At 43.7% G+C, this 20,526-nt stretch overlaps 1 protein-coding gene across 2 annotated transcripts in view; it reads left to right on the top strand.

Annotated features, from left to right (window-relative positions):
- Positions 1 to 20,278, top strand: part of LOC119893438 (kelch-like protein 25) — a 91,251-nt gene extending 70,973 nt beyond the window's left edge. For both annotated transcript variants that reach the window (XM_038705579.1, XM_038705577.1), the window contains one exon: positions 19,443 to 20,278. The gene's annotated coding sequence lies outside the window, so the exon portion shown is untranslated. The remainder of the gene's footprint in view (positions 1 to 19,442) is intronic.
- Positions 20,279 to 20,526: the final 248 nt, after the last annotated feature.

The raw sequence follows: 20,526 nt of genomic DNA, 5'->3' as shown, positions 1-20,526 counted from the left end.
TGGTGGCCTTTGTCCAAAGCTTTCATCATGTCCCCATGTTCTACAAATAGTACAAATAGTCTTTAAGCTCCACAGGTGCAAACGTGGGGCAGCAAGCACCACTGCGTGTCAGTCTTGCTTGGCTGTGTCCACTTGTTCCCTCTTCACTGGATGTAAAGGTACCACATGCATTCCATGACATCCTCAATGTCAACAATGTCCCCCACTGTAACGCAGATGTTGACTGACAAGACAAAGGTGTGGTCAACCTCCAGAGCCCTGAAGAACACCTATCTTATATGCCTTCAACATGCCTCAACATAATAGTGGTTAAGGTAACTCTAAACTAAATGAAGTCTGGATGCTGCAGACAATCTTTAACAGTATTGTTTTGGAAGTATTTCAATAAATGAGAAGTCAGCAAGATTTAAAATAAAATTGACAGCTAATAATGTACAGTCAGTACATTATGTGTCTACAGTCAAGACACATTTTCAACAGGAAATCACTGAATTAGGCCTACTTGATCAGACTATGGCTTTAAAATCACAGGTCTCTGAATAAACTGTGTCCTATTGGTTATCTGTATCTTACCATTTACAAAACACAGATTACATAGTTATCCTCAGTTGGTGAGCACAATGAAGTGTTATTATGACAAAATGAAATACTGCCACTGATGTTGCTGGAAAAAAAATCCTATATTTTTACTGAATGATTTCTTTCTAACAGTTGTCACTAACAGACAACACTGTTTTGTGTTTCCAACATTCAGCAGTACTTATAACTACTGTTAACTCTCTAATAAAGGCAGGAAACCCGGCATGAGTGTGTGTTTGTCTGTTTGTGTTGTGATTATGCCATAAACTGTTCAACCAATTGTCCTTACACATGGCGGGTGTGTTGCTGTGGACCTAAGGTGTCACATTTGGTGCAATTTGAACACATTCAGAATTACTACTAGCAAATAGCACAGCATGGAGCGGCTGGCATGGGTGCAACTTACGCCGCACAATCTAAAAAGCACAGGGACACGTCACATCGGCCACTGTGAATGGCACTGCCCTAATGTAGACAAAGTTACACCTGCTTTATACGATAAGATAGTAAAAGCTAAATATGCCTAAAGCAAGGATTATACTTTTCACGTACACGAAAGTCCTAGTCCACATGTAGGCTCTGTGCAGACTTCCGGGTGCCCCCTGTTTTTTATGACCGCGGCACCAAACTGATTTCAGAAAGAAGTAGTCCACGTTCGTGCTGTCCGCAGGTGTGCGCATTCCCTCCAGAGTATATTCGAGCCTTCATGCCTCACTGATGTTATGAAGTCTAAACTTTTCACATGTGACATTCATGCAAAACTAACAATAAATACACAATCTTATTTACTAATACAGTACAGAAATTATTCTACTCCATTATCTGTACTCTGCGCATGCGTTGACATCTGTAGCTACCTGTCGGAAGCTCCGTCTTAAACTCTCTTAGACTCTTATCCAGTTTCAATCCACACTTTTACGTTACATTTTTTAAATCCTTTTATTAGGGCCTGAGCACGAACTGTGCGAGGTCCCTATTGAATTTGTAAAGATTATATATTTATTTTTTTATTTTTATTTTTTATGATTTACACACTTCTAATTTAACAAACTCCTCCTAGGCATTCAGTCGGAAATTTCTGCTGTGCCTTCTAAAGGCATTGACGATGAGAAGTTGTGCTATTTGCAAGTTTTCGTCAATGGGTGTCTGTGGCGTCGATGATTCGCCATGAAACAGGAAGTTGTTGTAACTTCAGTGTACATGCTCACATCTGGACCAAAGTGTACATGTAGGATGAGAGTCCAGCCCTGAACACATGTACATGCCGACATTCACCCACAGTCATAGCGCCACCTGCTGGCAACAGGAAGTGACCTTTAACGAAGCAGCCCCCGCCGCACGTTTCACCTACGTGCACGAATTTTGTGTGGTACGTGTATCTTGTCCAGACGCACAAAAAAGTCTCTTGGAGCCATAGCCTAAACCCAACAGGAAGTTGGCCATTTTGAATTTTATGGCCATTTTTGGATGATTTACACACTCCGTACTTTAACGAATGTCAAAGATCAACTCTTAGCCATGACACAGGAAGTTGTTGTAACTTCAGTGTACATGCTCACATCTGAACCAAACGTGCTTAATAACTCTCCCACCCCGCAGACATCTACACACCAATACCGATTGCTAAGTGCTATGTAGCTCCACATAGGGGACACAGGAAGTGACATATAACACCTTCATGCAGCGTCGGCACCGCGCAGCAAATTCTCAGCCGCACCGGCAGAGCTCCAGAATGTGCAACTCGGCCGGCTCACACCCGGACGCGCTACAAGTGCGAGGGCCCGCCCAACGCTTTAATTAGGGCCCGAGCACGACCGTGTGAGGTCCCTATTGAATTTGTAAAGATTATATATATATATTTATTTTTTTTTTTTTTTTTCTGCAAAGTAAGCTCCATTTTGGGGACCTGAGCATACTCGAAAACTCACCAAACTTTGCACACATGTCAGAACTGTCACACACTCCATCCTCAGTCTGCACGCAGTGTTGAAGCAGATTCTGCTCAGTCCTGCTCTGGAACCCCACAACCGGGATCTCCTCTTCCTCTTTTCTCCCCAACCACACTAATAATTGGTTATATAATCAGAAACATCCGTTTCTTTAACGCTACCACTCACTGCTTCCCCGGTGCCACCACAGCTGACATTTTTTTAAAAACTGCAGGACCTAATGCCATCGCTCCCGTCCTCCATCACAAGAGTGATAGTCCATGTGTGAACAAATGACACAGCTCTTCAGCAGCCTGAGCCGACAAAACCAGATTTTAACTGTCTTTTTAACTTTTTAAAGCAGTGTGGAAAGTCTGTTTTTATCTCTGGTCCCATTCCCACAGTTGGTCGCGGTGCTGGCCGCTTCTGTAGACTCCTTGGCCTCCACGACTGGCTCCAGTCCGCCTGCAGGGCTCACGTTGTGTGTTATGTCGATAACTTTATTATTTTCTGGCAAAGAATGTCTCTTTTTAAGACAGACGGACTTCACCCACTCAGAAATGTTAGCTGCTCACATACAGCATGTGGTGCGGTCCTCCCCTCAGGACTTACGTGAATGACTAATCATTCATGCAGCACACCTGGACACACCACCGCTCACTGAACAGATCTCTGCCTCACTGCCACAAATAACTGTCTCCACCTGCTGGCATGTAAAGCCGTCTGCTCCCAGCGCTGTTCCACAGACTTCTATTCCTGTCATCATCACGCATAGACCAGTAAACCGAAGTGTCAAGTAAGACTTTTATCTTAAATGATTTTATCTTGTCTGCAAATCTAGATTTTATGTTTTTAACTGAATCCTGGCTGCAAATTAATGACTATAGCCAGCTAGCTGAACTGTGTCCGCCTCAATGTGATTGTTTTAGTCAACCGAGGGTCAGTGGTCGTGGTGGTGGGCTAGTGAGCGTGTATAGGAAAAATTTTAAATGTCATCAAGTACGCTGTGATGAATTTAACTCGTTTGAAGTTCTCAGTCTTAAACTTGGAGGGCTGCAACCTATCATCCATCCATCCATCTTCATCCGCTTATCCGGGATCGGGTTGTGGGGGGAGCAGCTCCAGCAGGGAACCCCAAACTTCTCTTTCCCGAGCCACATTAACCAGCTCTGACTGGGGGATCCCGAGGCGTTCCCAGGCCAGTGTGGAGATATAATTTCTCCACCTAGTCCTGGGTCTTCCCCGAGGCCTCCTCCCAGTCCACGTCCAGCAACCTATCATATTTGTTATAATTTATCGCCCCCCAAAACCGACTGGAGGATTTTTATCAGAACTTCCTGAATTTTTTATCTACTCTGGTTTTAAATTATGACAGAATTGTTTGTGGCGATTTTAATATTCATGTTGATGACCCCACCAATGTTAATGACTTTTTAAATATGGCCACTTCTTTTAACTTCAAACAACATGTCAAAGGGCAAACACATAACCGTGGTAATACACTGGACTTGGTTTTTACCCTGGGTGTCAGTATTTCCTATGTGGAATTAGTGGACATGACCATATCTGACCACAGTTGTATTGTTTTTAGCTGCAATTCTCTGTGTGTTACTCATGCCACCTCACCAAGCTCTGTGTGTTCTCGCATCTTTAATGAACAAAGTGTTTCAAAGTTTTGCGCATTCTTTCAGAGCCAAAGCCAACACCTGTCTGATTCCAACACCAACAATCTGGTCGATCACTTCAATCTGCTTGTTGTCACTAAATATTACTGCTCCTCTAAAGGTTAGGCCTACGTCTAAAGCTATTAAGCAACCCTGGATAAATGACAGCATTCGCAGCCTAAAAAGGGAATGCAGGAAAGCAGAGCGCAGATGGAAAAAATCCAGTCTCCAAGTCCATTACCTCAGTCTGAAGGATTTATTAATTAACTACAATAACATGGTTAAGGATGCGAGAACACTATTTTTCTGAACTCATTACTACACATAAACACAATCCCAGGTTTCTGTTTAAGACTGTGGATCAGCTGGTAAACTCAACCCCTCCTTGTGCCTCAGCTGGAAGTAATGACTGTGAATTGTTTTTATCTTATTTTACCAATAAGGTGGTGTCAATCAGAGCCTCTATTAACCCCACTTCCTCTTACTCAGAGGTTCCTCACTAGCAACAAGACAGTTTTAACCAGTTTTATCCCATCGACTTGTCTGAGCTTTTAAAAACAGTATCACCAATGAGTGTCCTCCAGCCAACTTGATGTAATACCTACAAAGTTTTAACTGAAAGTAATGGATTCTGTTGGGCCTCTTTTAACAGCTCCCTATCTACTGGTTGTGTCCCTGATTATTTTAAAACGGCTTGCGTGAACCCACTTTTAAAGAAACCTGGTTTAGATCCCTCCCTCCCACAAAATAATAATAATTTAGACCAATTTTAAAACTGCCTTTTTATTGCAAAGATTTTAGAAAAAATCATCTATCAAAATCTATTTGAAAAGTTTCAATCTGGTTTCAGGAAGTACCACAGCACTGAGACTGCCCTGCTTAAAGTCACCAATGACCTTTTAATGTCTGCTGATGAAGGTATGTGCTCAGTCCTGGTACTCCTGGACCTTAGTGCTGCTTTTGACACCATTGATCACAACATCATGTTAGACAGACTGAGGCACTGGGTGGGGATCTCTGGTACTGCCCTAGAATGGTTTTCATCCTACCTGTCAAATAGGAAGTTTTGCGTGTCTGTAAACAACTATGTCTCTTCATTCTGTCCAGTTAAATATAGTGTGCCTCAGGGGTTGGTCTTAGGACCCATTTTGTTTTCCTTGTATCTGCTTCCCCTTGGACATATTATCCATAAACATGGTATTTCTTTTCATATTTATGCTGATGACACACAAATGTACTTGCCCGTCAGATCCAAAGATAACTGCCTTTGTGAAGTTAAAAAATGGATGTCAAATAATTTCCTCCAGCTGAATTCGGACAAAACAGAAATCCTTGTCATTGGGTCCCAGCAGATGGCAAAGCAAGTACTGCCATCTGCTGGTTCCCTAGTAAATCACATTAAGCCTGTTGCAAAGAACCTTCGTGTTTGGTTTGATAATAATTTAAATTTCAAGCAGCACACCACAAAGCTTGTTCAATCATGTTTTTATCAACTTAGAAATATAGCAAAAATTCGATCTATGTTAACTTTTAAGGACACCGAGACCATTTTACACGCTTTCATCTCATCACGCCTGGATTATTGCAACAGCCTTTTCACTTGTTTAACCCAAAAATCTACTGATCGACTCCAGACTGTCCAGAACTCAGCTGCCAGGCTTTTAACCAGAACTAACAAATATGACCACATTACTCCTATTTTAGCTTCATTACACTGGGTCCCAGTATCGACTTTAAAATTTTATTGATCATTTTTAAAGCTCTTCATGGCCTCTCGCCTTGTTATATTTCTGACCTTTGAATCCCATACACACCAGCACGTACCTTGAGATCCTCGGGCAGAGGTCTGTTGTCTGTTCCAGAGTCTCGACTGAAAACTAAAGGGAACAGAGTGTTTGCCGTCAGGGCCTCGAGGTTCTGGAACAGCCTGCCCGAGGAAATCAGGTCGGCTGAGTCACTCTTTTAAGTCCCTTCTTAAAACATAATTTTATAGGAGAGCCTTTCCCGATCTTATTTGACTTTATTTTATCCCTTCTATTTTATTCTGTTTTACTTATTTTATATTTATCTTAAACGTGTATTTTTATTTTATAACATTACTAGCTCATTTGGCAGCTTGTTTAACAGCTTGCCGCTTACTCTGCTTTGACCAGTGACCGGGGCCGAGCAGTGTCAAATATGCAATTTTCTGCCGGACGTTGAACGTTACAAACAGGCTGCGCTGCGCCGTGTTTCACATGTGTGCACAGACAGTAACCTCATGTCACAGCCACACACACACAGGCTAAAACATGTCACACAGTTTCCTTATTCACGAGAGTGAAGAAGACGCAGCGCTCACTACATCTGCAGAGAAACACACAGAAAGAGACGCTGTGGATATTGTAAAGCAGGGAGCAGGTAAAGCAACAGTGAGCACAGATGTTGGTGACGATGTCATTCAGACCACGGTAGTCTCTTATCGGTAATTAACAACAAGCCTCCTCCACACGCCGCTCATCTGCTGCTGGGAAAATAGAATCGCGGGTGAAAAGATTCTAAACGCGAGTTCTTTTAAATAAAACTGCTGACAAATAAAGTCAGAGCAGACAGAGAGAGACGACAGAGACGTGTGAGCTTGTGTGTCTGACGGGGAAAGGTAGAGCAGATTACTGTAGTTTGTGATTAAACACAAAAATAATTTGGAGAATTAAGAAGAATTAAAATGGTGTGCAATTTATTTTCAGCTCCTTCCAGTGAACATGTTATTTTATAATCAGTGTTTCATTATGATCATACAATTGAGACCAGTGAGAATAGTTAACATTTATACTGGTGTTGATGGGGATCCTAATAAAAATAGATTTTTTCCAATAAATAGTTACAAAAATTTTTGTGTATGCTGTCAATTATAGATCTTAGAAAGAAATTAAAACAGGATTGGCCAAAATTAGAATCGGCAACTGGAATCAGCCATTTAATGCCGAGATATGATCTCAGGAGGACATCAGTGAGACTTGAGTGGCTCTTTGACTGTTGATTGTGATTTACTGATTTGCAAATAATGGTGGAAAAGAGAGGAGCAGTAGCATGGGCGGGAATTTCATCTCACAGTAGGGGGGAACAACAGCCAAAATTGTACTTGTGTAGGATACTATTTTTCTGGCCAACAACACAAAGCAATAGTTGTTTAAATATCACTTAATAGGTTCACCACCACCACACAGTCATTTTATCCTAAATAAATTGCGTCCTCTAGGCTACATAGTAATTTAGGTTTCTTCTGGGATAGATGATGAAAAAAAAAAAAAATCCCCCTCTCACCCCTTGCGGGGTGGTGTGTGTCTTCCTCAAGCTCGGGTCCTCTACCTGAGGCCTGGGAGTTTGAGGGTTCTGCGATCTTAGCTGTTCCTAGGACTGCACTCTTCTGGACAGAGAGCTCTGATGGTTTTACCTGGAATCTGCTGTAGCCACTTAAATATGAAACTAGTAAATATTATAACATTAATGATTTTGCGCATTAACCACTTAATTTCCTGCATTCTCAACACATTTTCTGCACCAAGTTATGGAAATGTCTTTATTTATATGAAGGGAAACTAAATGAAAGTGACAGGTGACAATTCAAAATATAATGGAATATAATTCAGTAATCAGCTTTTGGACAATACACATTTGTTTCTTCTATATTTCAGTTGCACTGCATTTTTCTTATTGTGCATTGTTTCATTTGTTATTTAACATTTCTATTTGCTGTTGTTCAGAATATTTTTAACAAAAGCTTTCAAAAAGTGCTACTAAATCCTCCTCCACCTCCACCACCCACAAACTTGTCTGCTGATACCTTTGCTGCCTTCTTCACAGGCAAAGTGGAGGCTATAACTAGCCAATTCTCTGAAACACTCAAACTCAACCATTGTAGCAGTCCTACTACATCTTTTCCTCTGCCCTCCCAGGTCAGTACTATCCTCATTTACTCCTCTCACAGAGAGCGAAGTATCAGAACTCTTGACCCGTACATGCCCACTGGACCCGATTCCTACGAATCTCCTCCAAGCCATATCTCCTACTGTGGTCCCGACAATCACTCAAATGATAAATACTTCTTTGGCTTCAGGAACCTTCCCGACCACTTTCAAAAGGGCTCAGGTTACACCCTTGCTCAAAAAGCCCTCACTTGACCCAACTCAAGTTGAGAGCTATCGACCAGTGCCTCTTCTACCTTTTTTGTCCAAATCTATTGAACGGGCAGTATTCAAACAGGTCTCAGAATTCCTCTCAGGGAATCACCTCCTAGATCCATATCAGTCTGGTTTTAAGAGTGCCCACTCTACTGAAACGGCTCTTCTGTCTGTAACAGAAGCCCTAAGGTCAGCTAAAGCTGCAGCCCAATCCTAGGTTCTTATCCTGCTTGACCTATCAGCTGCCTTTGACACAGTCAACCACAGGATCCTGCTATCCGCTCTCTCAGCAATGGGCATCTCGAGTAAAGCACTCCTGTGGTTCGAATCCTACCTCTACAATGTTTTGTGGCAAGGACAATTATCCTCCTCCCACTGCCTCTCCACAGGGGTGCCCCAAGGCTCAGTGCTAGGGCCCCTTCTCTTCTCAATTTACACCACCACACTGGGGCCGATCATTCGCTCGCACGGCTTCTCTTACCACTGCTACGCAGACGATACGCAGCTCTACTTATCCTTCCCGCCAGGCAATCCCACCGTCTCGGCGCGGATCACGGACTATCTATCGGACATATCTGCATGGATGAAGGCTTGCCACCTTCAACTAAACCTCTCTAAGACTGAACTCTTGGTCATTCCAGCCAAGCAATCTATCCACCATAACATCAAACTACAAATTGACTCCTGAAGCTTGGGTGTCATGATTGATGACCAGCTGTCCTTTTCAGACCATGATGCTGCTGTCTCTCAGTCATGCCGCTTTGCTCTATACAAAAATCAGGCCCTACCTCACTCAGTACGCCACCCAGCTTCTGGTACAGGCCATGGTTATCTCTCGCATCGACTATTGCAATGCCCTTCTAGCAGGTCTTCCAGCTTGTGCGGTGAAACCCCTACAAATGGTTCAGAATGCAGCAGCGCGTCTGGTTTTTGATCAGGCCAAAAGGACTCATGTCACTCCATTACTCAGTGACCTCCACTGGCTCCCCGTGGCCTCCAGAATCAAATTCAAGTCACTAATGCTTGCATATAGAGTGACTACTGGGTCTGCACACATCTACCTAAACTCCTTAATACAAACTTAGGTTCCTTCTCAGCCACTACGCTCCTCCAATGAACGCCGCCTGGCTCTGCCATCCCTTCACACAAAGCAATGCCAGTCCCGGCTATTCTCATCTGTGACAACACAATGGTGGAACGAGCCACCACACGCCATCAGAGCGGGGGCGTCCCTCTCTAACTTCAAGAAGCTCTTGAAAACTCATCTCTTCCGAGAACACTTCCTCTTATAACACCTCTAACTCCTAACCTCTAACATGCACTTCCTGTGCTCTTCTTCTTCTATCCCCTACAATTACCTTGCATTGATTGCACTTTTTTGTTTTGATTGCGCTTTTTGTTAACTCTTACTTCCTTCCTTAGGTATTTACCCCATTGATGTGATAAGATAGTATTTATTGCTGCTCTTACTAGTATGTATTGTCAGTTGTAGATCTGTATTTGATGCTCAGTTGATGCTTGTATGTTGTTCTAACATTTATACTGGTGCTGATGGGGATCCTAATAAAAATAAATTTGTATGCTGTCAATTATAGATCTTAGAAAGAAATTAAAACGGGATTGGCCAAAATTAGAATCGCTTTTTTTTTTCATCATCTATCCCAGAAGAAACCTAAATTACTATGTAGCCTAGAGGACGCAAGTTATTTAGGATAATATGACTGCGTGGTGGTGGTGAACCTATTAAGTGATATTTAAACAACTATTGCTTTGTGTTGTTGGCCAGAAAAATAGTGTGTACACATATCCTATACAAGTACAATTTTGGCTGTATTATTTGTGTCCCCTTCAAAAATTGCTCTTGAGAAATTTTATGTTTGTTGTCCAACAAAAACAAACAATAAAAATAATAATAATAGTAAAAGACAACCAGCCGAACAGCAGCAATGAACAGCTGACATAGTAAGACAACTAAGAGAAAAATGAAAACAAGAAACAGTCACACACACTAAATAAGCAACACAGCACAGCCATGAGAGCTGGAATAATAATTAATTTAAATAAGTAACTGAAAGAAAAGCATCAGGAATAATTCTACCAGGGACAACCTAAATTTGTTTGTGTCTATGTGTGAGACTGTGTGTGTCTGTGTGCGTGTGGGTGAATGTGTCTGTATGTGTGTGTGTACATGTGTGTGTGCATAAGCCTGTTAAAGAATGTAGTTGTTAGTGAGAGTGGGATGCCACGACTGTGCCACACCTACCCCAGCAACAGGCAGGCAAGAACCCCAGTAGCCAATAGGGGTGGGAGAAAGAAAAAGAATAAATCAATCAAAAAAACAAAACAAAGACTCCCAGATGCACCGCGATGCAAACGCAGAAGACCCCGACTCAAATGCCAGTTGACAACGTAATGCCGACGGAACGCAAAAAGCGTAGACAATCTGATTCTGACCTGTCCCCAGCGTCACCCGTGAAAATGACACCTGTCAGTCAATATTTTCAAATGTCCCGCCCAATCCAGGCTTATAAATGTCACTTGTCGGTTCACGACAAGTGACATTGACAAGCTATATTCAGCACACGGCTGCTTGAGAGGCACCCAAGCTTCTCTTTTCCCTCGTCTCTCTTCGCCGACAGAGATTAGCAGGCAGGCGAGAACGGGAACAGGTGAGCGTCACGTAGCGCCCAGAGAACCTGATATGGAGAGGTCAGAGGAGAGTACCGGCAGCTTGGGAGAAGTCCTGGTACGCAAGAAAATGTCCCGATAGGTCAAAGAGAAAAATGTCAAGGTGCCGGTACTGCGTACCGGGGCGTTCCGGCCCACTTCAAGCACTGGTTGCTCTTACTTTCCACTAATTTTCTAGCTCCCCTTTCAGCCCATGGTATTTCTCAAGCTTCTCGTGTACCTTCTTCTTGTTGCTGTCGCTTGGGATTGGCTGCAGTAATCAACTGCCTGTCGATCACTGCAGCCTTCTTCTGCTGTTTGTCGATCAACACGATGTCAGATTGGTTAGCCATCACTTGTTTGTCAGTCTGGATCTTGAAGTCCCACAGGATCTTAGCTCGGTCATTCTCAACTACCTTAGGAGGTGTCTTCCATTTTGACCTTGGGACTTCCAGCCCATAATCATGGCAGATGTTCCTGTACACTATGACGGCTACCTGGTTATGGCGTTCCATGTACGCACTTCTCCCTGCATCTTACACCCTGCTATTATGTGCTGTACTGTCTCAGGGGCATCCTTGCACAGTCTGCACCTGGTGTCCTGTCTGGTGTGGTAGACCCCAGCCTCTATGCCATGATTAGTGCTTCTGTGCTGTCCTTCAGTCCAGCCTTTTCCAGCCACTGGTAGGATTTCTTGATATCAGCCACTTCATCTATTTGTCTGTGGTACATGTCGTGCACCGGCTTATCTCTCCATGAAGGTTCTTCGTCTTCCATGTCCTCACCCTCAGGTTTCTGCTGCCTGAGGTATTCACTAAGCCCTTTATCTTTGGGGGCCATCTTCCTGGTGTACTCCTGGATCTTTGTCGTTTCATCCTGGACAGTGGTCTTGACATTCACTAGCCCTCGGTCTCCCTCACTACACTTGGTGTACAGTCTCAGGTTGCTGGATTTGGGGTGGCCAGTTTACCAGCGGGGTATCTGATGACTGGTATGTGTTGATGCCTCGGATCTTGTTCTTTCCATTCAGCAGACCTGCCTTATTCTCTGTAGGTATTTGACTGTGGCGGACTTCTTTGCTGCCTCTTCATGGTTTCCGTTAGCCTGCGGCACCCCAAGGTATATGTAGCTGTCCTGAACATCTGCAATGTGGCCTTCTGGTAGCTCAACCCCCTCCGTTCTGATAATTTTCCCTCTTTTTGAAACCATGCGACCACACTTGTCCAGTCTGAACAACATTCCAGTGTCATTGCTGTAGATCTTGGTAGTGTAGATCAGTGAGTTGATGTCTCACTCATACAGCTTGATGTCATCAAAGAACTTGGACTTCAGCGCCGTCCGTGTTACATCCACAGAAGTTCCCGTCGAAAGTTCCATCAGCCTGGCCAGCCTGCTTCAAACATTCCATCCATCTGGACCACGGTCGCACGTCTGCCGCCTCACAGAGCAGTGTTGCTCTCGGTGCTAGTAACACGGGAAACATCGAGAGATCTCGCCACACCAAGCAGGCCAGAAAACGTGTAGTGGATTGCAGTGTACTACGGCCTCTACAGAGATTCACCACAGCATCAACACTCAAAATAGAACTTTTTAATACAGAATCCCTCACAAATAAAGCATCGTTCATACAAGACCACATCATGGACAAGGGATTAGACTTCATGTGCCTGACAGAAACATGGCACTACTCAGCGCTTAATGAAGTCTGTCCCCCGGTTACAGCTACCTGGAGAGAGCCCGCAGCACTGGTCGTGGTGGCAGCCTGGCGGTCATACACCGACAGAACTTGGAGATGTACCCCCTCCCCCTGCCTACACTGTCCTCATTTGAATGCCTAGCATTTAAATATAACCCAGCCTTCCCCATGACAATGCTCCTCATCTACTGGCCCCCCAAACCCAACTCAGCTTTCATCTCAGAGATACACAACCTTCTCACAACACTCTGCACCACCTCTGCTAACATTATTATACTTGGAGATTAAAATTCATGTAGACAACCCCTCCTGCCACTTTGCAGCTGAATAAGTAAATGCTCCGTATAGCGCCTTTCTAGTCTTTTCGATTCAAAGCGCTTTTACACTACATCTGCATTCACCAGTCACACACAGAACACATTCATTCACTGAGCCTAAGTGCTCAAACAAAAACTAACATTCACACACATTCATACACTGGCGGAAGTATGTTGCCCAAGGACACTTTGACATGCAACCAGGGGGAGCCAGGGATTGAACCGCCAACCTTCCGATTAACGGCCAACCTGCTCTACCTCCTGAGCCAGAGCCGCCCCAAACGCCTGGGCTGCCTCAACCTCCAACAACATGTCGATGTCCCCACACACTCCAGGGGGCACACACTGGACCTGGTCATTTCCAACCCCACCCCCATTAGCAACCTACTGGCGTATGATCTGGGTGTGTCTGACTACAAGGCCATCTCACTGGAGCTGTCACTCCTTTCCCCACACACCAAAGACAAGCGTCAAATCTGCTATAGGGACTTGGCAAATGAAAACAGCTGGGCGTGTCCTTGAGCGGCGCCTCAAGGTCTCAGGACTCACTGTTAATAGGCAGGCCTACCGAGAACATCAGAAGTCCTATGCAAGGTCCTTGAGAGATGCACGTTCACAGTTCTATTCCAACATTGTCAACAACAGCCCTGGCAACTCCAAGCAACTTTTCTCTACCATATATGACATCCTCAAAGCGTAAACTCACTCTCATTCAGAAGCCACAGAAGAGAGGTGCAACAATTTCATTACTTTTTTCAGAAAACCATCCGCTCCCTGCTATCAAGTTTCCCCACACTGCCTGTCCCGACTGCCGACCCACAGCCTGGGATTTCCCGACCTCTCTGCTGTTTTTCTGTCATCTCACAGCGAGAGGTTGAGGACCTCATCAAAAAGATGAAACCATCCACCTGTGCCTGACCACAAACTGTGGATGCTTTTAAACGTGGCCTTAAAGCCCACCTTTTTTGGGGAGCTTTTGATTATTATTTTTATTTTCATGCTCTCCATGTGTTTTTATTTTTAGTACTTCCCTGTTTTATCATGTAGCACTTTGGGATTTGCGTAAATATAAAGCGCATTACAAATTAAATTTATTATTATTATTATTATTGATGTCATCCATGTAGAGGAGGTGACTGATGGTTGTTCCACTTCGGAACCGGTATCCGTAGCTGATCTTTGTGATGATCTGGCTGAGGGGGTTCAGTCCTAGGCAAAACAGCAGCGGGGATAGTGCATCACCTTGGTATATGCTTTCTTGTAGTCAATCCAGGCGGTGCACAGATTGGTCTGCCTGGTCTTGCAGTCTCGAGTGACTGCTCTATCAACCAGTAGCTGGTGCTTGGCTCCCCTGGTATTACTGCCCATTCCCTTCTGGGCCCTGTCCATGTATTGAGCCATGTGCCTACTTATCTTAGCTGCTATGATGCCTGACAGGAGCTTCCATGTTGTGCAGATGCAGGTTATTGGCCAGTAGTTGGATGGGATTGTTCCCTTCTGGGGATCCTTCATGATCAGGACTGTACGTACTTGGGTTAACCATTCTGGGTGGGTCCCATCCATCAGCAGTTGGTTCATTTGGGCTGCCAGGCATTCATTTATTCTGCCGTTGTAATGGTGACTGGATCTTGTTCTGGGAGATTACTGTTATCTGTTCTTAGATTCACTAGCCACTGAGCATTGGTGTTGTGGGATGCCTCTTTCTCCCATATGTTCTTCCAGGACTGTTCAGTCTCAGCTCTGGGTGGATCTGATCTTGTGTTATTACCCTGCCATTGAGGCTTTGGATGGTTCGGTGGAGAACATCCGGTTTATTCTCCTGGCTTCTGCTTCTCACTTGTATCTCTTTAGGCAGGTAGCCAGAGCGGTAAGTCTTTGTTTGGCAGTCTCCAGAGCCTCAGGTATTGTATTTCTTAGGTAGCACCTTTCTGTAGCTCTGACAGCTGACTAACCTCTCTTGGTGTTGCCTTGATCTTGGCCTCTAGCCTTCTCCTCCATCCTGTTGCTGTGGCGTACATCAGCTCATTGGTCTCGGTTATGGCTTTAGTAGGGATGCTGCATTCACATCTTCTAGCAGACTTTCAGAGGGTACTTTGTCACTTAGCCTTGACAATCTTGGTCGTCCAATCGAGGTCCAGCTTGGTTATGATCTTCAGTCGTAGGTCAGTCCCCTTATGTTGAATGATTCTGCGCTGTAAGGGTTTGTTGTTATTGGGGCTTGGGACCCAATCTCTTGTTGGGGGTGAGATGGGGAGTGGGAGTGTGGGGATGATGATAACATCTCCCCGCTGACCTGTCGTCCTGGCTCCCCCTTGCTGTAGCATATTTGTTGTACCCACGATCACCTGTACCAAAGTCAGTGGCATTAAACACTGAGCTATCCAGGAGCTATATAAATATATAATATATATAAAAATCCCCCTCTCACCCGTTGCGGTGTGGTATGTGTCATCCTCAAGCTCGGGTCCTCTACCAGAGGCCTGGGAGTTTGAGAGTTCTGCGCAAACGCAAGAAAGGTGCTTTGCATTACACTAATGTCACCATAAATCACATATTCATTCTCCAATCATCACTAATCTCTCAGGATATGTCCTCATAAGTAACTGAAACATGCCCTGAAATTTTCATTCAGATTGCGCTATAAATGCAAACAAACTGCAGGTGATATAATGCTAATCAGGCTACAAAATACAAATTGTTTGTCCAATCAACAGAAAACTTCCAGGATATGTCTACATAAGGTCATTTTTGGATGATTTACAGGCTCTGTACTTTAAGGAACAACTCCTAGAGATTTAATCCGACTGATTTCAGTTTTGTGCTGTGTGGTTTAAAGCCACTGATGATTAAAAGTTGTACTAACGGTGGTTTGTCGAATGCCGTGGCGAGGCATTGAAAATTGCTGATTCGCCATGAAACAGGAATTTGTAATAACGTCAGTGTACATGCTCACATCTGCACTAAATTTAGTATGTATAATAAGAGTCCTGCCCTGAACACATCCATATGCCAACATTCACTCAAAGCCATAGTGCCACCTGCTCGCAACAGGAAGTGACCTTTAACGAAGCCGCCCCCGCGGCATGTTTCACCCACATGTATGGAATTTCTGTGGCACACGTACCATGCCCAGACGTACCAAAAAGCCTCTTGGAGCAATGCCCTGAGCCCAACAGGAAGTTGTCCATTTTATGCTCATTTTTGGATGATTTACAAAGTCCGTACTTTAATAAACTCCTCCCAGGGAATTTGTCCGATCGACTTCAAATTTTCGCTTTATCACTCACCTGCCTACTCTTGGCTAATGTCCGGTCGCTGGAGAGTAAAATTGAGGAAGTAAGAGTAAGGCTCACTCACCAAAAGCAGAGACTGCTGTGCCCTCATCACAGAGCCACAGAGACCTGGCTGCATAGCAGCGTACCTGAGGAACCTGTCACACTTGACAGGAGGAGTTTATTCCGCGCAAACAGGACGCTAGAGACCGTTAAGACGAGGGGAGCAGGTCTGTGTATCTACATAAATAATGCTTGGTGCTCAAATGCAGCTAAAGTGGATGGACAATTTTAATGTTGAGGTATCGGTCCTACTATCTGCCCAGAGAATTCTCCAGTGTTTTTGTCGTTTTACCCGTTTCAATCGGTTTACCCACTTGGCATTTACTGTGTAAAATTGACGCTCTCTTTCTTGGTATTACCGTGTTTATTTCTCTGAGGAATACACCATGAACGTCTTGTTATTGCAGTGGTTTCACATTTACAAGAGGGATATTCCACTGTCGGACCTACCCTGAAAGCAACTTTGCTGCGACACCAGCAAGTGAGGTGGACCCACCTCGCACTGAGTTGCAGACAGTTTGTGCCAAAGCGGACATTTAGAGTAGTTTCAGTAGGCTATAAAAATGTAACGTTAAAAACTAAAGCCCTGACTTGCTCTGTTGGGGACTGTAAGCTGCACTTTATCAGAAGTGCTGAAGTTAACGTGTGTGGATTCGATCTGTCTGATCTGTCTGATCACAGATGTTGTCGGTTAGTTTCGTTTTCCCCCGGCATGAGCACCTCCTTGTCTCATTCAGTTCTGTGTTAGATGGTCGAGGGGAAACTTCCAGCGAATCAGTGACGTAATGCAGTATAGGGCATGTAGTAAAATATTATGAATTCTCTTTAAATAGGCTATTGACGTTAGTCTCGTAATATTAGACTTTTTTTTCTTTACATTGTCAGTGAACACATATGGTGGAGAGATTCTGAATGTGCAGAAAGTTTTGAACATGAGCAGATAAGTTATGATATGATAAGTTATTAACAGATGAGCTAATAAAGTCAATAACTGAATTAAAACAAATTAATTTATTACTGAGATGAAAAGGGGCAACAAACACATTTAAATAGGTTACGTCCCCACAAAAGAGGAGGTAAGACATAATCATGTGTGTTGACTCAGCAGGGATGAAAGTTGATCTACAGGAGCTGAGTGTGAGTGTGAGTGGTCGTTTGTCTATGTGTGGCCCTGCGATGAACTGGCGACCTGTCCAGGGTGTACCCTGCCTTTCGCCCGATGTCAGCTGGGATTGGCTCCTGCCCCCCGCGACCCTGTACGCAGGATAAGCGGTTGACGATGGATGGATGGATGGATCTACAGGAGAAAAATATTTAAAAGCAATAAAGTTTGCTTTTAAATGCCCCTGTGGGGCGGCTGTGGCTCGGCTGTGGCTCAGGAGGTAGAGCGGGTTGGCCGTTAATCGGAAGGTTGGTGGTTCAATCCCTGGCTCCTCCTAGTTGCGTGTCGAAGTGTCCTTGCGCAAGATACTGAACCCCGAATTGCCCCTGGCGGCTATTCCGCCAGTGTATGAATGAGTGTGAATGTTAGTTTCCGTTTGAGCACTTAGGGTTAGGGTTAGGGTTACTGAGCACTTAGGCTCAGTGTATGAATGTGTGTGACTGGTGAATGCAGATGTAGTGTAAAAGCGCTTTGAGTGGTCGAAAAGACTAGAAAGGTGCTATACAAGTACGGAGCATTTTACATTTAAAGAATGCCTGAGAGCCTCACCATTATATTCTATTATATTTATATTTTTGAATTGTCACCTACCACCTGAATTTTGTGTTTCCCTTTGTATAATAAGACATTTACACCATAAATTGGTGCAGAAAAGGCAGAAATTGGAGCATACATTTACACCAGAATGCAGGAAATTAAGTGTTTAATGCTCAAAATCTTCTGGGGGTGGACGCCCATACCCCACTTAGTAAGTGCCCTGTCCAAGAAACCAGTCTCTGGCTTCACACACAGTTTTTGGAAGGAACATTTACTTATTAGTTAAATATAATTACTTTTCACATGGCTTTTTGTTGCCTGGGAAAGTAATTAATATGTTGGTTGTCATTCAATTATGTCTTTTTTCCATGTTTTTACAACAGTAACAACAACAATAAAAAAAATAATAATCAACAATATTCAGGGCAAATAGCCAACATCTTTTTTGATGGGGGGCTGGATAATGGATAGGGGGGCGCTGGCCCAAAAACAGTTTGAGAACCAGTGATGTATATTGTCTGCTATGTAGCAGTAGGGAGTTACAAAACTCAGTTTCACTCTATATTGTTATATTGTGACAATAAACCTACTTAGAAACATTTGCTTGATTTAAAGCCAGTAGCCTTTACTCGTCCATTCAGAAATTCACTGCAAGGCCCCCCCCCAAAAAGTACCGGTACTTTGGGAAAGTACTAACCCCCGAGCAGGGACTTTTTAGAACTAGGGACTTTTTAGAACTAGGGCACTCTGCTGGCTGAGGCTGTTCCTTTGGTGGAAACAAGTAAGTATAGGCAGCTAGCATATTTTCAACCTGCTGTAAAACACAGAAAATGTTGATAAACCAAATATGACCAAACTGCATGCTGAAGAACAGACAGCTGAACCCCAACAGAGATGTGTTCCAACCACAATATGAGGCAGCAGTATCCAGAGAGCATACAGACTCATACAGAAATGAATAGAAGAAGAAGAAGATATACAGTACTTTATTAATCCCGTGAGGGGAAACTCAATGTTTTCACTCTGTTATTATTATGTTAGTATCTACACATAGGCCCGAAAGACACACACATGCACAAAGAGGACCCTTAGCAACACACGGAGAGATGTCAGAGCGAGGGGGCTGCCACTCAGTGCGGCGCCTCGAGCAGTTGGGGGCCTAATCATGACAAATAACCTGGGCTGACCACATGGGCAGCTGTCACACCAGATGGAAAACGACTTTTAATCATTTACAGATAATAGGGGAACCATGAAAGCTCATGGATTTATGTAACTGATTGAATGCATCAGAAATGCCCAACATTGCTATGGTGGCTGCACTGCTGTGACTGTATTTTTCCTTTCAACCAGTGAATCCTAATCTTTCTCTCTTGTCTCGTTCCTGTCTTTGTCAGGTGTTGATGTCAAATGAGAAATGACAGCTGGCTGGAGGAGAATCTCTGAGACTCCACTCTGCTGGCTGAGGCTGGAGCGCCACACAGGACCAATCCTTACAAAACAAGTCGTAACTCACAGACTCTGAATCAGTCCTGAGCAGCGTGGTTACCAAGCCAACTGCACAACACCCAGGTCTTATTACAAAGACAGAATTACTCTCCATCTGATGCTTCCTAATGAATGTAATACTACTCAAACAGAACCTGATGGACTGATGCTTTTTTGACTGACACACAAACCTATTGTTTCTGTAATGAAATTCGCTACTAAAACATTCCAGTGTAAAGACATACACTCTTATTGCTGCCAGGTGGCAATATTTACATACTTCAATATTAATGGAGGGATTGAGTGTAAGACAATTAGGTTAGTTTGTTTAATCTGCTGTATCTTTATCATCTACATTGAGAAAAGCTCATTTTCTATGGGTTTATATATTGTTATGTTAAAGCTAAACATCAGTTCAGCTGAGGAATTCACTTCTTCGTTACCTTCTAAAAGTCAAACCAGTCCTTCAGCATGTCATTCACCAAAGGTGAATCATGAATATGGCTAAGTAAGTTGCTGTAGGACAAAGAAAACTTTGCGGAGATTTTCCCCGGGCCAAATCTCTTAGATGCTGGAGTTACAGGGCGCAAAAGCAAGCGAGAAGTGTAGAGAGTAAGTGTAAGAGAGTTAACAAAGAGCTCTGCTGTGTGTTTTGTTTGTTGCTCTCCTTGGGGCGTGTCTCCCAGGAGGAGGGCATGGTCCCTCTGAGGTTTCTGTTTTAACTTTAATAAAGTCTTAAAGATTATTTGTGCGGGTTTTAATCAAAGACCTTTCCACAATCAACTCTTAAATGTCATAAACATAAAAAGTTATACAGTTCTTAGTTTTAAGCATTTCTGCGCAAAACAGCGCAGCTGCATGAGTCTTTGGCATGTGTACTTTTACAGTAGAGACACCCGTTCCCGCTGATGTTCATTTATCCTCACCTGAATCTCATTTGATGTCCATTTGTGTATCTGCTTTCATTTAAACACCCGATGCAAGCTCTGGATC

The sequence above is a fragment of the Micropterus salmoides genome, unplaced genomic scaffold, assembly GCF_014851395.1.
Source record: "Micropterus salmoides isolate LMB-PRFRI ecotype aquatic unplaced genomic scaffold, ASM1485139v1 Ms_hic_scaffold_8, whole genome shotgun sequence".
Classification (NCBI taxonomy): Eukaryota; Metazoa; Chordata; class Actinopteri; order Centrarchiformes; family Centrarchidae; genus Micropterus; species Micropterus salmoides.
Note: the sequence above shows the minus strand (reverse complement) of the source record. Positions and strands in the feature narration are given on the sequence as shown.